Source organism: Bufo bufo, chromosome 2 (assembly GCF_905171765.1).
Source record: "Bufo bufo chromosome 2, aBufBuf1.1, whole genome shotgun sequence".
NCBI lineage: Eukaryota > Metazoa > Chordata > Amphibia > Anura > Bufonidae > Bufo > Bufo bufo.
In genome coordinates, this window is record NC_053390.1 from 712,093,793 (window position 1) to 712,113,923 (window position 20,131).

The window sequence follows — 20,131 nt, forward strand, 5'->3', positions numbered from 1 at the left end:
ACCATGTTGTACGGCAGTGCTGGTACTAGGTCCAGGATGGGCTGCGCTGCTGGTGTATGCCTCACCACGTAATCCGACAGCGCCAGCCCCACTCTGCTGCCCTTGAAGCGGATCCTGAGCAACCTGTGGTCTAGCAACACGGGGCCGGGTACGCCTGGTGGTATCAGGGACCTCAACCACCACGTCCGAAATCTGGGTCAGACTGCCACTGCTTTCTACAGGTTCATATTCTGACCCGCTGGATTCGTCAGATGAGGGTTCCCATTCCTCATCCGACTGGGTCAGAATCCTGTAGGCCTCTTCAGAAGAATACCCCTTATTTGCCATTTGGTCAACTAAATTTAGGGGGTATTCCCTGAGACTACTCAAGAAAAAAAGCAAGCCTGTCTTACAAATGGGATGCTAGCGAAGTACCCGAAGCCGCTGCGATTGATAAAAAATATCAAAACTGATTTTTTTTATCGCTGCAGCGCTTGTGAAGTGATTGTGCAGTGATCAAAAAAAATATTTTTTTTTGTCACTGTGCCGGGGCGGGCGTGGGTGAACGCACGTGTGGGCAACCGATCAGGCCTGATCGGGCAAACACAGCATTTTGGGTGGAGGGCGAACTAAGGTGACACTAATACTATTATAGATCTGACTGTGATCAGTTCTGATCACTTACAGATACTATAAAAGTACCAATGCTGATTAGTGATATGCTAATCAGCGAATCAGTGACAGCGGTGCGGTGGGCTGGGCGCTAACCGACGCTAACTGCCTAACAAAGGGGCCTAAACTATCCTAAACCTAACCGTCAATACTAGTGAGAAAAAAAAGTGACAGTTTACACTGATCACTTTTTTCCCTTACACTAGGTGATTGACAGGGGTGATCAAGGGGTGATTAAGGGGTTAATTGGGGTGATGGGGGGTGATCTGGGGCTAAGTGTACTGTTGGCGAGATGACGCATTGGCGCGTGAAGGAGGAATGAATCAGCCGCCTCCGGAACGCGATCCTGCGTTAGGCGGTCCGGAGGCGGTTAAAACACTCTATTCCAGATTAATGAATCAGTCATAGAGCTGCTACATCCAGTTGCCTGACAATCAGGTGACCATTTGTAGACTAGGTCTTTGCTGGGTCTTACAGCTACAATATAATTGTGAAAATAAAAACAGAAAAAAATTCATGTACGTAGACCCCTAAACCCCTTCAGGACCCTGCCACTTTTCACCTTAAGGACCAGGCCATATTTTGCAAATCTGACATGTCACTTTATGTGGAGATAACTTTAAAACGCTTTTACTTATTCAAGCAATTCTGAGATTGTTTTCTCGTCACATATTGTACTTCATGAAAGTGGTAAATTGAGTCATAATATTTCATTTTTATTTATAAAAAAATACCAAATTTACCAAAAATGTGGGAAAATTAACAATTTTCTAAATTTCAATTTCTCTGCTTTTAAAACAGATAGTGATACCTCCTTAAATAGTTATTACTTTACATTTCCCATATGTTTACTTCATGTTTAAATCCTTTTGTAAATTATATTTTCTTTTTTTGGGACGTTATAAGGCTTAGAAGTTTAGAAGCAAATCTTAAAATGTTTAAGAAAATTTCCTAAACCAAATTTTTAAGGACCAGTTCACGTCTGAATTCACTTTGTGGGGCTTACATAATAGAAACCACCCATAAATTGCCCCATTTTAGAAACTACACCCCTCAAGGTATAGAAAACTGATTTTACAAACTTTGTTAACCCTTTAGGTGTTCCACAAGGATTAAAGGAAATGGAGATTAAATTTCCTAATTTCACTTTTTTGGCAGATTTTACATTTTAATCCATTTTTTCCAGTAACAAAGCAAGGGTTAACATCCAAACAAAACTCAATATTTATTACCATGATTCTGTAGTTTACAGAAACACCCCATATGTGGTCGTAAACTGCTGTACGGGCACATGGCAGGGCACAGAAGGAAAAGAACGCCATATGGTTTTTGGATGGCAGATTTCACATGGATAATTTTAAGTTGCCATGTCACATTTGAAGACCCCCTGATGCACCCCTAAAGTAGAAACTCCCAAACAGTTACCCCATTTTGGAAACTACGCGATAAGGCGGCAGTTTTGTTAGTACTACTTTAGGGTACAAATGATTTTGCTTGCTCTATATTACACTTTTTGTGAGGTAAGGTAACAAAAAATAGCTGTTTTGGCACCGTTTTTATTTTGTGTTTTTTGCAATATTCATATGACAGGTTAGATCATGTGCTATTATTATAGAGCAGGCTGTTACGGACGCGAAAATACCAAATATTACCAAACCAATTGGTTGCTTGTGAAGAGTAGAAATGGAAATGGAAAGAGGGGCACTCAATAACTAGAGGCGTATGGACATCAGTACAAGCAGGTATTAAAAATTGTCACTCTTTTCTTATAAAATGGCATATGGATGGCTTTACAGCTTCCTTTTTTAAAATATTTGCTAAACTCCTTGTTCCTTTTCTTCTTAAAGTTTTTAATAGCATCTCCCAGTCGAATCCTTTTCCGAAACAGGCGCTAGAAGCGCATATAGTCTTAATCCCGAAACCTAACAAATATGTTTCCTGCTGTAGTAATTATCGTCCCATATCCCTTATTAATGGTGACATTAAGATGTATTGCAAATTATTGGCCTCCCGCCTTAACTTGGTGCTCCCGTCGGTCATTCATAGGGGCCAAGTGGGGTTAATACCTGGCAGGGAAGCTAGGGATAATACTAACAGCACCATTTACCTTATTGCGACAGCAAAACGCCTGGGATAGCTGCTCTGCATCAGAAAGGACTTGGCCCGAACCTGATTGACAAAGTTAGTGCCCTATACTCCAGTCCATCCGCCAGAGTGAAAGTAAATGGTATTCTCACCTCCGCTTTTAATATCTGTAATGGAACGCGCTAGGGGTGCCCTCTTTCGCCCCTTTTCTACGTCCTTGTAATGGAACACCTTGCCATTGCAATACGTAACAACCCCGACATCACGGCGGTAGACTTACATACCCACCATCATAAGTTAGCTCTTTATGCGGACGATTTACTCTTATATGTTTGCGAACCCTCATATTACCCTGCCATCTATTTTGCAAGAATGTTATCGATTCGGGTATCTGAGTAACTTTAAGGTCAATATGAATAAAAGTGAAATGTTAAATATCTCACTACCGGCCGCGGAAATGACACTTATTCAATCCAATTTCACTTTTAACGAGCATTACGTACTTGGGACTGCAAATTCCGGCTCACCTCCTGTCACGGATAAAGTTGCAGATAGCTGAAGCGTATAAATAAACGACCGACTGGCTTGATCCCAAACTAAGGAGCATATAGGCGAGCCCTTTAAAACCCTAAGAGCTCTCCCTGACTGCTATGCACATGCAAGGGTCTCAATGGTAGACGATTGCATGCCCACGTACCTACGACTGTGTGATACCTGAAAACCCTATAATAGTGAGGGGAGACGACCACCGGCTCCCTGCACTTAATACGGACGGAGTCAGGGTCACCTAGAATCAAGCCAGCAAGGAAACACAATAAAGGAAAATACTTATCTGAGCAAACAGCAGCAGCAGCCTCCAGCAGTGAACACGTCCGGAACCTAGCCCTATTAAGTCGCCCTAGATAGCCCTAAAGGGAAAAAGTGAATGGTCCAGATGATGGTAAGGGCTACCAGGGTAGAGTGGAATAAATGGGTATAAAGGATATATATATATATATATATATATAGGAAAAGAAATCAGGGCAGCACTCCTGGTGGTCGGGTGTGGGTGCGAGCGGCGATAAACACCTTACCAAGGTGTACAATATAGAATAAAGAAAGACACCGCAGCACATCCGTTTGGTGAAAAAAGTGGGACCCTTTATTCACCTGTGCGACGTTTCGGTCCGCTTACTGGGACCATTCTCAAGCAATACAGCATTGTGGGAACTGTGAGCATTTTATGCAGTCATAGTCAATTAACATACACAAGTGGCAATCGATAAAAAATACAAAATACAGAAGATATAGTAAATAACAGAAAAATACAAATGTGACAAGCCCGGAGGGTAGTTAAACTCAAAGCCGTAAACGGCGTACATAAGGCTTCCAGGTATACATACTAGTCATAAATACAGTAAAAATACAAAAGTGGCAATTAATAGTGAATCATTATCACCTGTGAATATGTGATGTTGACAGGACCGAACATGGAGTGGGGCGTGCTCGATGGTGGGAGGATGAACTGTAGCGTGATGCGCCGCATGGAAGTGGCGTCCCGGAACTGCTACTGCGCATGTCCGTGACGTTTCACTGGGTGATCATGTGTTTGACTTACAGTGACGTCACGGACATGCGCAGTAGCAGTTCCGGGACGCCACTTCCATGCGGCGCATCACGCTACAGTTCATCCTCCCACCATCGAGCACGCCCCACTCCATGTTCGGTCCTGTCAACATCACATATTCACAGGTGATAATGATTCACTATTAATTGCCACTTTTGTATTTTTACTGTATTTATGACTAGTATGTATACCTGGAAGCCTTATGTACGCCGTTTACGGCTTTGAGTTTAACTACCCTCCGGGCTTGTCACATTTGTATTTTTCTGTTATTTACTATATCTTCTGTATTTTGTATTTTTTATCGATTGCCACTTGTGTATGTTAATTGACTATGACTGCATAAAATGCTCACAGTTCCCACAATGCTGTATTGCTTGAGAATGGTCCCAGTAAGCGGACCGAAACGTCGCACAGGTGAATAAAGGGTCCCACTTTTTTCACCAAACGGATGTGCTGCGGTGTCTTTCTTTATTCTATATATATATATATATATATATATATATATATATATATATATATATAGGAGTCCCTACGCGTTTCGTTATTTTTGGGAATATATCAGGATATAAAAGATACCTCCACTTTATTTAAAGTGAGACCCCCTAACTCTTCAGGGGACAGGGATCCTGAGTGGAGGTTGTAATCTCCTCTCCTACCACCATACAATTAAGTGTTTAGATCAAAGGGGGGGCGGGCCTGTTGGTTGCACAGGCCTGGCCTAGACCTGTATGGTCAAAGTAAGCCCGGGTACAGTTATAGGTATGGAGCGTGTATCACGTATGCCTAAAAAACACACAGCGCTCCCAGCCCAATGTATGACCTAGGTTGGAAGGAGGGATGAGCAGGGAAAGCCCTGTTGGTTGCACAGACCTGATATGACTAATAAAGTCCGGATCAGCCCAGATACAATTTTCCAATATGGAACGCGTGTCGCGAATACCATAGGGGGCGGTAGTGCAATGTGACTTGCCGCCTGTGTACCGGCATCTGTCAGCTGACAGACGCCGGTACACAGGCGGCAAGTCACATTGCACTACCGCCCCCTATGGTATTCGCCACACGCGTTCCATATTGGAAAATTGTATCTGGGCTGATCCAGACTTTATTAGGCCTGTGCAACCAACAGGCCCGCCCCCCTTTGATCTAAACACTTAATTGTATGGTGGTAGGAGAGGAGATTACAACCTCCACTCAGGATCCCTGTCCCCTGAAGAGTTAGGGGGTCTCACTTTAAATAAAGTGGAGGTATCTTTTATATCCTGATATATTCCCAAAAATAACGAAACGCGTAGGGACTCCTATATATATATATATAGGACCAGGCACACGTCTCTTATCCGCCACACGCTTATAACTCTCACTCATCCTCTTCATATTACCCTGAATTTGTTGCCAAATAAATGACAAAGACGAGGAAAATCTCTAATCATCAGGTAAACCAAAAGACCCCTCTCCAGAGAATGTCATAAAACTGCGGATGAAACCCATATGCACCAAAAAATGGTGCCTTATCAGAGGACTCCTGGCGACGATTATTTAAAGCAAACTCAGCATGGGACAAAAAAGAATACCAATCCTCCTGATTCTCTGCCGCAAAACAGTGCAGATATGTCTCCAATTCTGATTGACGCGTTCGGTCTGGCCATTCGACTGCGGGTGAAAAGCAGAAGAGAACGACAACCGAACCCCCAAGCGAGAATAGAAGGCCTTCCAGAATCTGGAAACAAACTGCGTGCCCCTATCAGAAACTATGTCTGAAGGAATGCCATGCAATTTGACAATGTGATCAACAAATGCTTGCGCCAGCGTTTTAGCATTGGGTAACCCAGGAAAGGGAATGAAATGCGCCATTTTGCTAAAACGGTCCACTACTACCGAGGAACGAGGCAGGTCCGTAATGAAGTCCATGGACAGATGCGTCCAAGGACGGGAAGGAATGGCTGACTGGAGGAGAGAACCCGATGGCCGTGAATGAGGGACCTTGGCACGAGCGCAGGTCTCGCAGGCTGCCACAAAACCCTCAACCGTCTTACGAAGAGCCGGCCACCAGAATCTCCGAGCAATGAGATCCACTGTGGCTCTACTCCCTGGGTGCTCAGCAAGGACAGTATTGTGGTGCTCCTTAAAAAACCTTGTGTCGTAAAGCGGAGGCACAAACAACCTCCCAGAAGGACAAAGATCAGGAGCCTCTGCCTGGGCTGCCTGAACCTCTGCCTCCAAATCAGGATAAAGAGCAGAGACGACCACCCCTTCAGCCAAAATGGGACCCGGGTCTTCAAAGTTCCCCCTTCCCGGAAAACAACGTGACAGGGCATCCGCCTTCCCATTTTATTTTTATTTTTTTCAAAAGCGTTATTTGAGACATAGATATGGGTACAATCATGAAGGAATGGTGAATCGTACAGAAACAAAAATAAAGGTTCAAGCAGAAATACGAACCGGTAAGTGGGTACATACAGTGAGTATTGGTTACAATTACATATCAATATGGGAATATCCAGTGAATAGTCAATCATATTTCTCTAGTTTACTAGCTTTATTGTCTATTTTTCACACCCCGTTGGACAGGAGTGTGGGAAATACTATCTATTATAGTGTTTTATTTAACTAATAGGGAGAGTGTTCCCGATGTTGGCATTTCTAAAAGTCACCCATTTACCCCATCTGACTCTAAAAATTTGAAAGTTGCGTGCTTCCGATGCCGCTAACTCTTCAAATCTGTAAATAGCTTCAATCTTTTCTTTCCAAAGATCATAAGAGGGAAGCTCAACTGTTAGCCAAAACCGTGGGATAAGAAGACGTGCGGCCATGAGGAGGATGCGAAATAGTGGTGGAATATTAGAAGGTAAGTCTGAAGGTGAAAGATTTAACAGGGCTAATTGTGGGACCATAGGTATTAAAGGGAACCCGTCATCTGGATTTTGGGTATACTGCTGAGGACATGGGTTGCTAGATGGCCGCTAGCACATCCACAATACCCAGTCCCCATAGCTCTGTGTGCTTTTATTGTGTAAAAAAAACTGATTTGATACATATGCAAATTAACCTGAGATGAGTCAGAGCTTGAAAATATGACTCTTCTCTGGTCACACAAGTAAGATATGACTCTTTTATGTTAATTTGCATAAAAGGCGGGAAGTACAAAAATGCATAATACTTATTGAATTTGTCTGCAAATAAAATTAAAAGTGTAATTTATATATTTAGGGCAGTGGTCGGCAAGCATGCGGCTCTTTAGATCCTTCACTGCGGCTCTTTGGTTCGGGCTGAAGGGTGGGCGGCCGCGCAGCCATATCATGCCGCTCAAGCTGCTTGTAAATTGTCCGTCATGCGCCTGCTGCCCCGTCTGTCTGCTCCTTCCACTTTATGAATGAAGCAGGCAGGCGGGGCAGGAGGCGCATGACGGAGGGAGAGATGTCACGATGCGCACAGCAGCAGAAGGGCGGGCAGCGCGGCTCTAGTTCGGCTGCCCACTCTGAGGAGGGGTGGAGTGGTGAAGAGGCCGCCGCTCAGGAGCAACGAAATGTCCTGCAGCAGAAAGGTAGGAGCTGCCCCCGGTGTGTGCACTGTACCGGCCCCGCTGCAAGTGTCCCTGCCCCCTTCCTTCCCCCCACTAATACATTACTTACTGGAAGGCACTTATGGGGGATATCTGTGGATGGCTCACTTATGGGGGATATCTGTGGAGGGCACTTATGGGGGATATCTGTGGAGGGCACTTATGGGGGATATCTGTGGAGGGCACTTATGGGGGATATCTGTGGAGGGCACTTATGGGGGATATCTGTGGAGGGCACTTATGGGGGATATCTGTGGAGGGCACTTATGGGGGATATCTGTGGAGGGCACTTATGGGGGATATCTGTGGAGGACACTTATGGGGGATATCTGTGGAGGGCACTTATGGGGGATATCTGTGGAGGGCACTTATGGGGGATATCTGTGGAGGGCACTTATGGGGGATATCTGTGGAGGGCACTTATGGGGGATATCTGTGGAGGACACTTATGGGGGATATCTGTGGAGGGCACTTATGGGGGATATCTGTGGAGGGCACTTATGGGGGATATTAGTGGATGACACATATATAGCATCTTATGCTATATATGTGTCATCCACAGATATCCCCCATAAGTGCGTCATCCACAGATATCCCCCATAAGTGCGTCATCCACAGATATCCCCCATAAGTGCGTCATCCACAGATATCCCCCATAAGTGCGTCATCCACAGATATCCCCCATAATTGCGTCATCCACAGATATCCCCCATAAGTGCGTCATCCACAGATATCCCCCATAAGTGCGTCATCCACATTACATCCACATCTGCAGACAAGTTTAAGAAAAGTAAAAAATGATAAAGATAAAATGAAATAATAATCAAGATCCAAATAAAAGAAAGTACATATAAAAGTATTCAAAAACACACTCTGGGCTCATGCCCACGAATGTAAGGGCGCCGTGCCTGTGCTGCGGACTGCAAATAGCGGTCCGCAATGCACGGACACAGACCATGGGGCAGCTGCATGAGGATCGCGGACCCATTCACTTGAATGGGGTTCGCGATCCGCATCCGACTGCCCGCACCGGAAAAAAGTAGCGCATGCTGAAGTGAATGGGTCCATGATGCGGGCTGCCCATTGCCGTGTGCAGCCCGCATCATGGACCCATTCACTTCAATGGGTCCAGGATCCGGGATATGAGTGCTACAGTGTGCTTCCGTGGTGCTTCTGGCTGTGCCTCCGCACCGCAAAAAAGTAGTGCATGCGCCCGGATCCTGGACCCATTGAAGTGAATGGGTCCTTGATGCGGGCTGCACACGGCCGTGTGCAGCACGCATCATGGACCCATTCACTTCAGCATGCGCTACTTTTTTGCGGGCACACGGTCATGTGCATGAGTCTAATAGTCCTCACTGGTACTGTTGATGCAATATTTTAGGTTTTAAAAATGTGGCTCTCGAAAGAAATTCCAATCGTGGTTTTGGCGATATTTGGCTCAGTTGACAAAAAAGGTTGCCCACCACTGATTTAGGGTAACACAATGAACATTTAGAAACGCTCAGTGAGGGTAGTATAGTAGAGGTGACAGGTTCCCTTTAAGGTTTTGCATATTCCATTGCTTTGTTTGAATATACCTTCCCACCATCTTGATATTAGGGGGCATGACCACCAAATGTGGAAAAAAGTGCCCTTTGTCTCACCACACCTCCAACAGTTATCAGGATTTGAGCTGTCATATTTGGATGTGATGTTAGCGGTTTTGTACCATCTCGTTAATATTTTATAACTGTTTTCCTGTATGAGAACAAAACATGAAGACTTGTGTGGAGAAATGAAGAGCTTAGTTTGGTCTTGTGATGAGAAGGAAATTTTCAAATCCGATTCCCATAGGCCAATAAAAGCCGGTTTTGGCATACTAGTAGGGGTATTTAGTTTCTTATATATTTGTGAGATAGGTTTTTTAAGTATGGAGTGGCTGCAAATCCATCCTTCTAACCAAGTAATGGGTCTGAGAAGTGTTTGAAAGGGGACATGCTTGGTTATGTAGGTGTGAAGGAAAGAGACCGGGGAGGGGAGAGAGTCTGAGAGGGAAAGCAAGGTAGCAAATGCAATTTCTTTTTTAGTTGCTAATTCCACTTCTGCATTAAAAAGTGACAAAATGGGGATTTGAGACTTTTTGAGCGACTGAGGGATACATTGCTTTAATTCCAACGGGGCCATCTCCAATACATCCCTCACTTGGATCAGAGGTGATGGAAGAGGGAACCCCCAACTAGAATCTCGAAACCATCTCCACACTTTAAGCGTGGAGTTTATAACTGGGTTTGAGTTGGAGGGAGAGGTGGATCTGTCAATATCCCCTATCAGTAGTGTTCTAAAAGAGGATTGAAATGTTGAGGACTCCATTTCCACCCAGGATTTGTGTGTTGGCTTACGAAACCAATCCAGCACTCTGGATAAATGAGTAGCTCTATTATAAAGCTGGGGGTTGGGCAGACCTATACCACCCATGTCTCTGGGTCTCTGCAGGGTATTTGTTGCTAATCTCTGACTTTTCTGTTTCCATATATGTATGTATCTACGAACCATTTTAGTTAGAGTGTTAAAGTAGTTTTTTGGTATTGGGATAGGAAGTACCTGTTGTAGATAGTTAAGTCTAGGAATAATTAAAGAGGTGACTACGTTTTTTCGACCGAACCAGGACAAAGTCTGGAGGTCGATTCGAAGGAGTTAGTCTGATATGGACTGGAGTAACGGGTTATAATTAAGTTTAAAAAGGTTATTTGGGTCGGGGCCTATTTTTATCCCCAGGTACGTAATATAAGGGGTATTCCAATTAAAGGGTGATTTAGCTTTTAGGGAGGTTATCGTGGATGGGTGTATGCCAATACCCATAACCTGAGATTTACTCATATTTATTTTGAAGTTAGATAGGGGGCTGAATCGTTCAAGTAATTTATAGATGGCAGCTAAAGAGGATTGAGGGTTTGAGGTAAGAATCAATAAATCGTCGGCAAATGCCGCTGCTTTATGTTCTTGTTTTCCCATTTTGATTTTTTTCTTGTGTGATATATGGCGCTGAAGATCCTAGCGGTATTGTCTTTACCTTCTCGGCCCTTTACAAATCCTGCCTGATCTCTATGAATCAGATCTGGAAGGTATGGAGCAAGACGGTTGGCTAGCATTTTAGCAAGGAGTTTTAAATCTAAATTTAATAGGGATATGGGGGGGTAGCTTGAACACTGGGTTGGATCTTTACCCTCCTTCGGAAGTATGGTAATATGGGCTTTAGTCATATCTGCTGAGAGAGGTAAACCTAGAAGAGAACTGTTACATATGTGCAACAGATGTGGGGTTAGGGAGTTGCTAAAGGTGCGATAGTAGAGAGCTGGGAGACCATCTGGGCCTGGAGCTTTACCGTTTGGGAGATTATTTATAGTTTTTTTGAGTTCTTCAGAGTTGAAGGGGGTGCAGAGGGCTAATTTTTGAGTTTCATTTAACCTGGGAAGGGCTATGGTGCCAAGGAAAGATTCAATAGAATCAGAGATAGGTGAGTTTGTGTTCCCCATATTACTTTGTGGGATGTTATAGAGAGTTTGGTAGAATTTTTGAAATTGAATAGCAATTTCTTTGAAAGTTATGGCCAGGCCTCCTTCTTTTTTGTTAATTTTACTTATATAGTTTTGGGTTTTTCCCTTTTTTATGAGGTTCATTATTAACTTGGAAGCTTTGTTACCGTGGGCAAAGTATTTAAATTGGTAATGTAGATAATATTTAGCTGATTTTGTGTTGAGAAGATTTTTCAGTTCCGATCTAAGATCGTTAAGTTGGGAAAGGTTTGAATCCAATAGTGTTTTTTTTATGAATCTCCTCAATTTTTTTTTATTTCTGAGAGTAGTCGTTCCACCCGGGCCATTCTTTTTTTTTTTAAGGTGAGTTCCCAATTTTATGAATTGGAGACAAGAAAAAAGACAAAAAACACAAAAGTCACAACAGCTGTATATGCCTTACCTGGTATCTATCCCCACCAGCATCAGGGAATGCCGTACTGCTGCCTGGGCCTCTTCCTGTCTCGGTAGTTCCAGGAAAGTAAGTATGCAGAAAATCATAAAAATATCAGACCACTATCCGGCGCTGCTGGCATATAAATCAGTCCTTGGGATGAATAATATTCTTTTATTTAAAGTCAACGCGTTTCAAGGGCGAAGTGCCCCCTTCGTCAGGACAATTTCTGTAAATTGTCCTGACGAAGGGGGCACTTCGCCCTTGAAACGCGTTGACTTTAAATAAAAGAATATTATTCATCCCAAGGACTGATTTATATGCCAGCAGCGCCGGATAGTGGTCTGATATTTTTATGATTTTCTGAAATTTAATGAATTGGCCTCTTATAAAAGCTTTGAGGGCATCCCACACCATATGAGGGGATGTTTCAGGGATGGCATCATTCAGGTGGAAATACTCTTCCAGAAGATTTTGTACCTGGGATTGAAATTCTGGGATAGTAATAAGCTGTTCGTTTAATCTCCATTTGAATGCTTTAGGCATTTGTTGAGGGATGGTGATAGATAAATAAATTGGGGAATGATCTGAGAGGTGTATGGACCCTATTTTAGCTTTAGTACAGAATTGGAGGTGTTCTTTGGAGATAAAAAGGTAGTCAAGTCTATGATAGGAATGATGTACAGGGTGGGCCATTTATATGGATACACCTTATTAAAATGGGAATGGTTGGTGATATTAACTTCCTGTTTGTGGCACATTAGTATATGTGAGGAGGGAAACTTTTCAAGATGGGTGGTGAACATGGTGGCCATTTTGAAGTCAGCCATTTTGAATTCAACTTTTGTTTTTTCAATAGGAAGAGGGTCATGTGACACATCACACTTATTGGGAATTTCCACTTACAAAATGTGTTCAATGTGCTGCCCATTGTGTTGGATTGTCAATGCAACCCTTTTCTCCCACTCTTCACACACTGATAGCAACACCGCAGGAGAAATGCTAGCACAGGCTTCCAGTATCCGTAGTTTTAGGTGCTGCACATCTCATATCATCTGAAGGCAATCGTCTATGCTGTGAAGATACGAGATGAGCAGCACCTGAAACTACGGATACTGGAAGCCTGTGCTAGCATTTCTCCTGCGGTGTTGCTATCAGTGCGTGAAGAGTGGGAGAAAAGGGTTGCATTGACAATCCAACACAATGGGCAGCACATTGAACACATTTTATAAGTGGTCAGAAACTTGTAAATAACTCATGAAAGAATAAAGTTATGTTAAAACCAAGCACACCATTGTTTTTCTTCTGAAATTCCCAATAAGTTTGATGTGTCACATGACCCTCTTCATATTGAAAAAACAAAAGTTGGATTCAAAATGGCCAACTTCAAAATGGCCGCCATGGACACCACCCATCTTGAAAAGTTTCCCCACTCACATATACTAATGTGCCACAAACAGGAAGTTAATATCACCAACCATTCCCATTTTATTAAGGTGTATCCATATAAATGGCCCACCCTGTACATTGGAATAGAAGGTGTAGTCTTTGGTTAGTGGATTAAGGAGTCTCCATGTATCTACCAACTGAAGATCGTGGAGTTGTTTTCGGATGGTTCTGAGATTTTTTTGAGAGAGGGTAGATTTTTTGGAGGAAAAATCTAACATGGGTTCTAATGAAATGTTGAGATCTCCACCCAAAATGACTATGCCTTCCTTAAACTTTTCTACTATTGGGGAGATTGTTTTGTACCATTGATGTTGATGTGTGTTGGGAGCATATACGTTAATAAATTTATATATCTGATTCGCAAAAGTACCTTTCAGCATTATATATCGACCATCCGTGTAACGGGGTTCCGAAGGTGCCCCATTAGCCGCAGACCTGCTGCTTAGCTTCGGGAAGAAGGATCTGTGTTTGACCCTGTTCCCAGGGCGGCTTTACTAGCTGGGTGGCTCCCTGCTCCTAAGTCTGCCTTGAGTGCCGAGCTGATCACTCGGTGCTCGACTGGTTGGTCTGTCGGTCATGTGACGCTGGCCACGTCACATGACCCTCACTCCCCACAGGTTCCCTGTTAATTTAGGTTCCACCTGTGATTTGGTCTTTCCTGGCATACTTACCTCCTGCTGAATTCCTGACGATCCTCTGCCTGCTCCTTGTGTACTTTGCTGCTCTCCTGGTATTCTGATCCCGGCCTCCTCCTGACGATCCTCTGCTGACTCCTTTGGTACTTCACGTCTCTCCTGGTATTTATGACCCCGGCTTCTCCTGACAATTCTCTGCTTGCTCCATTTGTACTTTGTAGCTTTCCTGGTATTGACTCGGTCCGTTCACGTCCTGTTGTTTGTCTGTCTGTCATCCCTGCACTTATTCCAAGTTAGGGATTGCCGTCCAGTTGTCCCCTGTCATTAGGACTCGCGAGGCAAGTAGGCAGGGCCAGGGGTAAGGGTGGAGCGCAGTGGTCACTTCCCTCCCCCCTGTGTGTGTGTGTGTACGCCACCGTTACAGATTAACAGGCCCAATAACCACTATATAATGAATCCTCTGGTGACCCTGACTGACCATGTCTCTAATCTGACGCAGATGGTGCAGGAGTTAGGAGAAAAGCTCAGTTCTTTTGAGTTAGGGCAAGGTTCTTCCACTCCTCGGGCCTCCAGTCCGCATTTTGAGCCCCAGATTAAGCTCCCAGAACCCTTTTCTGGAGACCGGAAGAAGTTTGAAAACTTTACTTCCGTTTGCGCCACGTGTCCTCTGGCCCCGAGAGTCAACGCGTGGGCATTATCATTTCCCGATTACAGGGTGATCTCCAGGACTGGGCGTTCTCTTTACCTGCTGGCGCCAGTTGTTTATCTTCTGTGGAGAGGTTCTTTCAGGACCTGGGTACCCTCTATGATGAACCAGACAGGGCTCTAGTAGCCGAGACGGCTCTAAAGGCACTGGTTCAGGGCAATCTACCAGCGGAGGATTATTGCACCCAATTCAGAAGGTGGTGTGTCCCCTCAGGATGGAATGAACCAGCCCTGAAGAGTCAGTTCAGGTCAGGTCTGTCTGATAAATTAAAGGATCTTCTGGTCAGTTATCAACTTCCAGAGACCTTAGAGGAGATGATGACCCTTGTTGTCCGACTTGACCGACGGGTTAGAGAGAGACGACAGGAACAACAGTTCTCTTCCCAGATGGTGGTCCAGCCAGAGGCCTATCCCAGAGACAATGCTTGAGGTCTCCAGCGAGGAACCCATGCAGATTGGAATGACCCGAGGGAATCTTCGCCGCAGACGTGGAGAATGCTTTTACTGTGGAGATCCTGACCATTGGATCAACCAGTGTCCTAAGAAGGTCCTCTCTGTCAAGGCTCCTAAGGCAAGGCAACCTAAAGACCAGGTACACCCTGAATTTTCTAAATGTAAGCTTTCGGTACCCATTACGATTTCTCTGGGAGTAGATAAATGGCCGGGTAAGGCCTTTATTGATTCTGGCTCAGCGGCTAGCTTTATTGACTCTGAGTATGCTGTAAGATTGGGTATTCCTATGTTTGCCTTACCAACTCCTATCCATGTCATGGCTATTGATGCTACTCCTCTTATTGGTGGTACGGTGAGCTTATGTACCTCGGAGATTTCTCTAACCGTGGGTGTGTGCCACTCAGAGAGATGTTCGCTTTTAGTCCTGGAGAACCTACCGGCTGAGGTGGTACTAGGGTTGCCTTGGCTCAGACTACATAACCCCACTATAGATTGGTCCAATGGGGAGTTGGTGAGATGGGGGCCTAAGTGTGACTCGTGCTTGTCCGTGGTACAGGCTGGGGTCTCAGTAAAGTCTGATACTTTACCCTCTGTTGTTAGAGAATATTCTGATATATTCTCATCACTAACCCTGGAGGCTCTACCCCCCCATAGACCTTATGATTGTGCCATAGAGCTAGTAGAGGGGGCCAAGTTTCCTAGGGGGCGAATTTATAATCTTTCTATGCCCGAACGCAAGGCCATGGAAGATTATATTAAGGAGAGCCTTGGTAAAGGGCATATTAGACCTTCTGTCTCTCCTATGGGGGCGGGGTTTTTCTTCGTTAAGAAAAAAGATGGTGGTCTTAGGCCATGTATCGATTACCGGAGATTAAATAAAATCACTGTCCAGAATAGATACTCCCTCCCATTGATTCCGGATTTATTTAACCAGGTTCTGGGGGCAACCTGGTTTTCCAAAATTGACCTGAAAGGGGCATACAATCTAATCCGAATCAAGGAGGGAGACGAATGGAAGACGGCGTTCAATACCCCGGTAGGACACTTTGAATATCAGGTGATGCCTTTTGGACTCAGCAATGCCCAGCTGTGTTCCAAAACTTCATGAATGACATTCTTAGGGAGTTATTAGGTAAATTTGTTATTGTCTATCTTGACGACATTTTGATATTCTCTCCTGACTTCGAATCCCATGTGTCTCATGTTAAACAAGTATTATAGGTGTTGAGAGAGAATCAGCTATCCGCTAAGCAAGAGAAATGTGTCTTTGGTGTACAGGAGATTCTGTTTCTAGGGCATGTTCTGACTCCTCACGCCTTCAAGATGGATCCTGGTAAGGTACTAGCAATTAAGGAATGGGTAAGACCTTCATCCTTAAAGAGGACCTTTCACCTGTATAAACTATATGAACTGAGTATGCTGCCATATAGAGCGGCGCCCGGGGATCTCACTGCACTTACTATTGTCCCCGGGCGCCGCTCCGTTCTCCCGTTATAGGCTCCGGTACCTTTGCTTCTTAAGTTATAGTAGGCGGTGTCTTCCCTTGTCCTGTGGGCGTCTCCTTCGCCTAGGCTGCAGCGCTGGCCAATCGCAGCGCACAGCTCACAGCCTGGGAGAAAAAAACCTCCCAGGCTGTGAGCTGTGCGCTGCGATTGGCCAGCGCTGCAGCCTAGGCGAAGGAGACGCCCACAGGACAAGGGAAGACACCGCCTACTATAACTTAAGAAGCAAAGGTACCGGAGCCTATAACGTGAGAACGGAGCGGCGCCTGGGGATAATAGTAAGTGCAGTGAGATCCCCGGGTGCCGCTCTACATGTCAGCATACTCAGTTACCATAGTTTATACAGGTGAAAGGTCCTCTTTAAAGGCCTTACAACGGTTCTTAGGTTTCGCCAATTACTATCGTAAATTTATTATGAATTTTTCCGTAATTGCTAAACCGTTGACCGACCTTACTAAGAAAGGGGCGGATTTGGAGAATTGGTCTACTGAGGCCATTTCTTCATTTGAAAAATTAGAAAAGGCATTCAGTAGCGCTCCCATTCTGATCCAGCCTGATCAGGAGAAACCTTTTATTGTGGAGGTGGATGCGTCCGAGGACGGCGCAGGAGCAGTCCTTTCACAAAGTCCTGCTAGCCTCACTAACCTGAGACCATGTGCCTTCTTCTCCAGGAAATTCTCTCCCACGGAGAGAAACTACGACATAGGGAATAGGGAGCTGCTGGCCATTAAATGGGCATTTGAGGAGTGGAGGCATTTTCTGGAGGGGGCAAGGCATTGTGTAACTGTTGTCACTGACCATAAAAACCTAAATTTCTCGAGTCTGCTAAGAGGTTGAATCCCCGTCAAGCCAGATGGGCTCTGTTTTTTACTCATTTTGATTTTTCCATTACGTTCAGGCCGGGAAGTAAAAATGTGAAGGCGGACGCATTATCTCGGAGCTTCCAGGCTTTTCAACCTACTGAGGTACCACCTGAATCCATCCTACCAGCAAAAATCTTCTTAGCAGCTCTAACCCAGGATATCTCGGCTCGCATTAGGTCTGAACAACATCTGGCACCGGTATCCACCCCAACAGATAAGTTGTTTGTTCCCGTACAATTTCGTCTCCAGCTGTTGGGTGAGTGTCACGATTCTGCCTTTTGTGGACATCCGGGTGTTGAGGGCACTAAGGATCTGGTTTCTAGATCTTATTGGTGGCCCACTCTAACTAGGGATGTCAAGTCCTACGTGTCAGCCTGTGAGGTTTGTGCCAGGTCCAAGACACCTAGGACTCGCCCTGCTGGTAACCTACGACCCCTACCCATTCCCAGTAGACCCTAGTCCCATATCTCGATGAACTTTATAACTGACCTACCGCCGGCGGAGGGTAAGACTGTAGTTGGGGTAGTGGTCGATAGGTTTAGCAAGATGGTCCATTTCATTCCCCTGTCTAAACTCCCGAATGCCAAAACCATGGCGTCTATTTTTGTGAAGGAAATTGTTCGATTGCATGGTATCCCGGAAAATATTGTTTCTGACAGGGGTGTGCAGTTTGTGTCAAAATTCTGGAGGGCCTTCTGTCAAAAATGTAAAATTTCATTGTCTTTTTCCTCTGCCTACCACCCTGAGAGTAATGGGCAGACTGAACACCTTAATCAGTCTGTGGAACAATTCTTGAGGTTGTATGTTGCTGATGACCAGCAATTATGGGTGAAATTTCTTCCATTGGCTGAATTTGCTTTGAACAACCGTGTCAATTCTTCTGCTGGGATTTCACCTTTCTTTTGTAACCATGGTTTCCATCCCCGTTTTCATTCTGGGTCATCCGTCTCCTCCTCTAACCCTGAGGCGGATTTATTCTCCTCTGAACTGTGCACAGTTTGGGCCCGGGTTCAATTGAACTTAGAAAAGGCTTAAAGTTCTCAGAAACTCAAGGCCGATAGGAGACATTCAAGGGGGGTGAATTTTCAGGTTGGGGATAAGGTATGGTTGTCCTCCAAGAATCTCTCTCTTAAGGTAGATTCTAAAAAGTTTGCTCCTCGTTTTATTGGACCATATAAGATCACAGAGATGATTAACCCGGTATCATTTAGGTTAGAGCTGCCCGCGTCATTCCACATTCATAATGTGTTCCATAAATCTCTACTTAAAAAATATTTTGAACCGGTAGTACCATCGAAAGCCTCGCCTCCGCCGGTTCTTGTTAATGATGCTGTGGAGTATGTGGTGTCTAAAATAGTGGATGTCAGGAAGGTGCGTAATTCGGTGCAGTACCTGATTCACTGGAAGGGGTATGGACCTGAAGAAGGATCTTGGGTACCTGCCAGGGAGGTTCATGCTCCTAGACTTGTTCGAAAATTTCATTTAGAACACCCTGAAAGGCCATCGCCTGAAGTCTTGGGTCCGGTGGCCCCTCGTAAAAGGGGGGGTACTGTAACGGGGTTCCGAAGGTGCACTCGGTCCCCCATTAGCCGCAGACCTGCTGCTTAGCTTCGGGAAGAAGGATCTGTGTTTGACCCTGTTCCCAGGGCGGCTTTACTAGCTGGGTGGCTCCCTGCTCCTAAGTCTGCCTTGAGCGCCAAGCTGATCACTCGGTGCTCGACTGGTTGGTCTGTCGGTCATGTGACGCTGGCCACGTCACATGACCCTCACTCCCCACAGGTTCCCTGTTAATTTAGGTTCCACCTTGATTTGGTCTTTCCTGGCGTACTTACCTCCTGCTGAATTCCTGACGATCCTCTGCCTGCTCCTTGTGTACTTTGCTGCTCTCCTGGTATTCTAACCCCGGCCTCCTCCTGACGATCCTCTGCTGACTCCTTTGGTACTTCACGACTCTCCTGGTATTTATGACCCCGGATTCTCCTGACAATTCTCTGCTTGCTCTATTTGTACTTTGTAGCTTTCCTGGTATTGACTCGGTCCGTTCACGTCCTGTTGTTTGTCTGTCTGTCATCCCTGCACTTATTCCAAGTTAGGGATTGCCGTGCAGTTGTCCCCTGTCATTAGGACTCGCGAGGCAAGTAGGCAGGGCCAGGGGTAAGGGTGGAGCGCAGTGGTCACTTCCCTCCCCCCTGTGTGTGTGTGTACGCGACCGTTACAATCAGGATCTTGAATGTGAGAGCAATATTGGAATGGGCTACCTTTTTTGAAGCCTATGCTGACGCCCCTGGAGGCTGAAGAGTCGGATCCACAATGGTACCATATTGGAATGTTAGAAAATGTTAAGTTTGGATAATGGTCAAATTTATGTGTTTCCTGAAGAAAAACAATAGAGCAGCCCTCTTTTTTAAGTAGGGAGAAAATTTGGGCTCTTTTGGAGAGTGATTTAAAGCCTTTGACATTATATGAGGATATCTGGAGATCTGTCATAGCTTAAGTTTACTGGAGTAGCTCAGGTATGCATTAAGGGCGTTAGTGGGGTAGGATTCCAAGTATCCAGCCTCCAGGAGCGTCTCAATCCCTCTCACATGACAAATATTTTCCCATATTCCAGAGTTCTGTTTTTCACCGTAGAATCCCTTTAAACTAAAAAGAATAGTAACAATAAGTGAGCAATA